General features: G+C 39.9%; 1 non-coding gene across 1 annotated transcript; it reads left to right on the forward strand.

The window, feature by feature from the left end:
* Window positions 1-1,566: 1,566 nt before the first annotated feature.
* On the forward strand, window positions 1,567-1,674 carry LOC130937519 (small nucleolar RNA R71). The gene has a single exon (XR_009068734.1). It is a non-coding gene; the product is annotated as a small nucleolar RNA R71 (small nucleolar RNA).
* The last annotated feature ends 4,049 nt before the right edge of the window (window positions 1,675-5,723 follow it).

Here is a 5,723-nt window from a genome sequence, read left to right on the forward strand (position 1 = left end):
TGGGGGCTCTGTTTGTCTCTGATTTGAGAGAAGCTCTTCATGCTTCTTCTCCATGGTGACAGAGGGATATCCTTGAGCCTTAAACACAAGGGAGTCTTCATTCACTTGAATGATCAGTTCACCTCTATCAACATCAATTATAGCCTTTGCTGTGGCTAGGAAAGGTCTGCCAAGGATGATGGTTTCATCCATGCATTTCCCAGTCTCTAGGACTATGAAATCAGTAGGGATGTAATGGTCTTCAATCTTAACCAAAACATTCTCTACAAGTCCATAAGCTTGTTTTCTTGAGTTGTCTGCCATCTCTAGTGAGATTTTTGCAGCTTATACCTCAAAGATCCTTAGCTTCTCCATTACTGAGAGAGGCATGAGGTTTACACTTGACCCTAAGTCACACAAAGCCTTCTTGAAGGTCATGGTGCCTATGGTACAAGGTATGGAAAACTTCCCAGGGTCTTGTCTCTTTTGAGGTAATTTCTGCCTAGACAAGTCATCCAGTTCTTTGATGAGCAAAGGAGGTTCATTCTCCCAAGTTTCATTTCCAAATAACTTGTCATTTAGCTTCATGATTGCTCCTAGGTATTTAGCAACTTGCTCTTCAGTGACATACTCATCCTCTTCAGGGGAAGAATACTCATCAGAGCTCATGAAAGGCAGAAGTAAGTCCAATGGAATCTCTATGGTCTCATTTTGAGCCTCAGATTCCCATGGTTCCTCATTGGGGAACTCATTGGAGGCTAGTGCACGCCCATTGAGGTCTTCCTCAGTGGCGTCCACTGCCTCTTCTTCCTCCCAGAATTCGGCCATGGTTATGGCTTTGCACTCTCCTTTTGGATTTTCTTCTGTATTACTTGGGAGAGTACTAGGAGGGAGTTCAGTAATTTTCTTGCTCAGCTGTGCCACTTGTGCCTCCAAATTCCTAATGGAGGACCTTGTTTCAGTCATGAAACTTTGAGTGGTCTTGATTAGATCAGAGACCATGGTTGCTAAGTCAGAGGGGTTCTGCTTAGGATTCTCTGTCTGTTGCTGAGAAGATGATGGAAAAGGCTTGCCATTGCTAAACCTGTTTCTTCCACCATTATTGTTGTTGAAACCTTGTTGAGGTTTCTCTTGATTCTTCCATGAGAAATTGGGGTGATTTCTCCATGAAGAATTATAGGTGTTTCCATAGGATTCTCCTTGGTAATTCACCTCTTCCATTGAAGGGTTCTCAGGATCATAGGCTTCTTCCTCAGATGAAGCATCCTTAGTACTGCTTGGTGCATTTTGCATTCCAGACAGACTTTGAGAAATCAAATTGACTTGTTGAGTCAACATTTTATTCTGAGCCAAAATGGCATTCAGAGTATCAATCTCAAGAACTCCTTTCTTCTGATTAGTCCCATTGTTCACAGGATTCCTTTCAGAAGTGTACATGAATTGGTTATTTGCAACCATTTCAATTAGTTCTTGAGCCTCTGTAGGCGTCTTCTTCAGATGAAGAGATCCTCCAGCAGAGCTATCCAAAGACATCTTGGATAGTTCAGAGAGACCATCATAGAACATACCTATGATGCTCCATTCAGAAAGCATATCAGATGGACACTTTCTGATCAATTGTTTGTATCTTTCCCAAGCTTCATAGAGGGATTCTCCATCCTTCTGTCTGAAGGTTTGGACTTCCACTCTAAGCTTACTCAATTTTTGAGGTGGAAAGAACTTTGCCAAGAAGGCATTGACTAGCTTTTCCCAAGAGTCCAGGATTTCTTTAGGTTGTGAGTCCAACCATATTCTAGCTCTGTCTCTTACAGCAAAAGGGAATAGCATCAGTCTGTAGACCTCAGGGTCAACCCCATTAGTCTTGACTGTGTCACAGATTTGCAAGAACTCAGCTAAAAACTGATGAGGATCTTCCAATGGAAGTCCATGGAACTTGCAATTCTGTTGCATTAGAGAAACTAATTGAGGCTTAAGCTCAAAGTTGTTTGCTCCAATGGCAGGGATAGAGATGCTTCTCCCATAAAAATCAGGAGTAGGTGCAGTAAAGTCACCCAGCACCTTCCTTGCATTGTTTGCATTGTTGTTGTTTTCTGCTGCCATGTTTTCTTCCTTGAAGAATTCGGTCAGGTCCTCTAAAGAGAGTTGTGCTTTGGCTTCTCTTAGCTTTCTCTTCAAAGTCCTTTCAGGTTCAGGATCAGCTTCAACAAGAATGCCTTTGTCCTTGCTCCTGCTCATATGAAAGAGAAGGGAACAAGAAAATGTGGAATCCTCTATGTCACAGTATAGAGATTCCTTTAAGTGTCAGAGGAAAGAGAAATAGAAAGAAGAAGGAGAAGATAAATTCGAACTTTAGTTAGATAAGGTTCGAATTGTGCATTGAGAAGGAGTGGCACTCCATAAATAGAAGGATGTGGGAAGGAGGGAAGAAGATTTTCGAAATTAATTAAAATACTTTGAAAACATTTTTGAAAAACATCAATTGATTTTCGAAAATCAAAGTGGAAAAGAAACCAAGTGATTTTTGAAAAAGATTTTGAAATTAGAAATTAAAAAGATTTGATTGAAAACTGTTTTGAAAAAGATGTGGTTAAAAAGATTTAAAAAAAATGTGATTGAGAAGATATGATTGAAAACTATTTGAAAAGATATGATTTTAAAAATGAATGACTTGCCTAACAAGAAAAGATATGATTTGAAACATTCAAACCTTTCTCAACAGAAAAGGTAACAATCTTGTGATGTTCAATCAAATCATTAATTGTTAGTAAGTATCTTTTAAAAGGAAAGAAATTGATTTTGAAAACATTTGATTGAAAAGATTTGATTTGAAAAAGATTTGATTTTGAAAAACTAAAAAAAATTTGATTTTGAAAACAAAATCTTCCCCCTGCACCATCCTGGCGTTAAACGCCCAGAATGGTATACATTCTGGCGTTTAACGCCCAAAATGCTACCTCTTTGGGCGTTAAACGCCCAACCAGGTACCCTGGCTGGCGTTTAAACGCCAGTCTGCCTTCTTCACTGGGCATTTTTGAATGCTCAGCTTCTTCTGTATAATTCCTCTGCAGCATGTTTTGAATCTTCAATTCTTTGTATCATTGACTTGAAAGGACACAAATTAAAAATATTTTTGGATTTTTGATAATCAAAATGCAAAAGGAATCAATTAACAATGCATGCAAGACACCAAACTTAGCAGTTTGTGTACTACTGACACTAACAATATGAAAATGCATATGAGACACACAAAATACTTCAAGTCAATAGAATTCAAAGATCAAAACAAAGAAATATATGCATGGATTCGAAAATTATAACAAAAACATGCATTTGACACTAAACTTAAGATGAGACTCTAGACTCAAACAAGAAATATTTTTGGGATTTTATGGTTTTGCAAATTTTTTTGTATTTTTCGAAAATTAAGTGAAAAAAAATATCAAAATTCTTAATGAGAATTCCAGGAATCAGTGCAATGCTAGTCTAAGGCTCCGGTCCAGGAATTAGACATGGCTTCACAGCCAGCCAAGCTTTCAAAGAAAGCTTCGGTCCAAAACACTAGACATGACCAAGGTCAGCCAAGCCTTAGCAAATCACTGCTCCAACAGCAAGATTGATACGAAATCAACAAGCTCTTGTGGTGATAAGTTGAAACCTCGGTCCAATCAGATTAGACATGGCTTCTCAGCCAGCCAGATTTCAACAAATCATCATGAAACTCTAGAATTCACCTTCAAGAATTTCGAAAAAAAATACCTAATCTAAGCAACAAGATGAACCGTCAGTTGTCCAGCCTAAACAATCCCGGGCAATAACACCAAAAATTTGATGTTGTTGCCGGATCTTGGCACTGATGTTACCAAAAGCTTGCTCAAAACTTGAACAATCCCCGGCAACGGCGCCAAAAACTTGGTCGGCGAAATTGTGAACAATACTTTTTCACAACTCAAATAATCCCCGGTAATGGCTCCAAGAACTTGGTGCGCTCAATACCATGGCATTACACAACTTCGCACAACTAACCAGCAAGTGCACTGGGTCGTCCAAGTAATAAACCTTACGTGAGTAAGGGTCGATCCCACGGAGATTGTTAGTATTGAAGCAAGCTATGGTCATCTTGTAAATCTTAGTCAGGCAAACTCAAATGTATATGATGATGATGAACGAAAATAACATAAAAGATAAAGATAGTGATACTTATGTATATCATTGGTGTAAGAGCTTCAGACAAGTGTATGAAGATGCCTTCCCTTCCGTCTCTCTGCTTTCCTACAGCCTTCATCCAATCCTTCTTACTCCTTTCCATGGCAAGCTCGTGTAGGGTCTCACTGTTGTCAGCAGCTACCTCCCATCCTCTCAGTGAAAGCGATTGCATATGTCCTGTCACGGCATAGCGGAATTCATCTGTCGGTTCTCAATCAGGCGCGGAATAGAATCCAGTGATTCTTTTGCGTTATCACTAACGCCCCCGCCCTCAGGGTTTGAAGCACGTCACAGTCATTCAGTCATTGAATCATACTCAGAACACCACAGACAAGGTTAGACCTTCCGGATTCTCTTGAATGCTGCCATCAGGTCCTGCCTATACCACGAAGACTCCGAAGAATCCAAGAGATATTCACTAAGCCTCGAATGCTTGTAGAACAAGAATGGTTGTCAGTCACCTTGTTCATAGGTGAGAGTGGTGATGGGCGTCAATCATCACCATCATCATGTTGAAGAACAAGTGATATCTTGGTAAAAGAACAAGCGGAATTGAATGGAAGAACAATAGTAATTGCATTAATACTCGAGGTACAGCAGAGCTTCACACCCTTAATCTATGGTGTGTAGAAACTCCACCGTTGAAAATACATAAGCATAAGGTCCAGGCATGGCCGAATGGCCAGCCTCCCAAAGATCTAAGATAGCATAAAAGTGAAGATAGCTACCAAAGTCTACTAATACAATAGTAAAAGGTCCTATTAATAGTAAACTAGTAACCTAAGGTGTACAGAAATGAGTAAATGACATAAAAATCCACTTCCGGGCCCACTTGGTGTGTGCTTGGGCTGAGCAATCAAGGAAATTCGTGTAGAGACCTTTTCTGGAGTTAAACGCCAGCTCCCATGCCAGTTTGGGCGTTTAACTCCAACTTTTATTCCTGTTCCGGCGTTTAACGCTGGAATTCCTGAGGCCGGATTGCTTCGCGGGTTTGGGCCATCAATCTTGGACAAAGTATGGACTATTATATATTGCTGGAAAGCCCTGGATGTCTACTTTCCAACGCCGTTGAGAGCGCGCCAATTGGGCTTCTGTAGCTCTAGAAAATCCACTTCGAGTGCAGGGAGGTCAGAATCCAACAGCATCTGCAGTCCTTTTTGGTCTCTGAATCAGATTTTTGCTCAGGTCCCTCAATTTCAGCCAGAAAATACCTGAAATCACAGAAAAACACACAAACTCATAGTAAAGTCCAGAAAAGTGAATTTTAAATAAAAACTAATAAAAATGTACTAAAATCTAACTAAAAGATATCAAAAACATACTAAAAACAATGCCAAAAAGTATACAAATTATCCGCTCATCACTTGTCTCACTGACTTGTCTGCCAGTTGTAATGAGAACAAGGCAGGTTGTACCTCAATGATTCCCAGCTTCTCCATCACAGAGAGTGGCATAAGATTTATTCCTGACCCCAGATCACATAGAGCTTTTTCAAAGCTCATGGTGCCAATGGTACAAGGTATTAAGAACTTGCCAGGATC

This window comes from Arachis stenosperma, chromosome 6 (assembly GCF_014773155.1).
Source record: "Arachis stenosperma cultivar V10309 chromosome 6, arast.V10309.gnm1.PFL2, whole genome shotgun sequence".
Classification (NCBI taxonomy): Eukaryota; Viridiplantae; Streptophyta; class Magnoliopsida; order Fabales; family Fabaceae; genus Arachis; species Arachis stenosperma.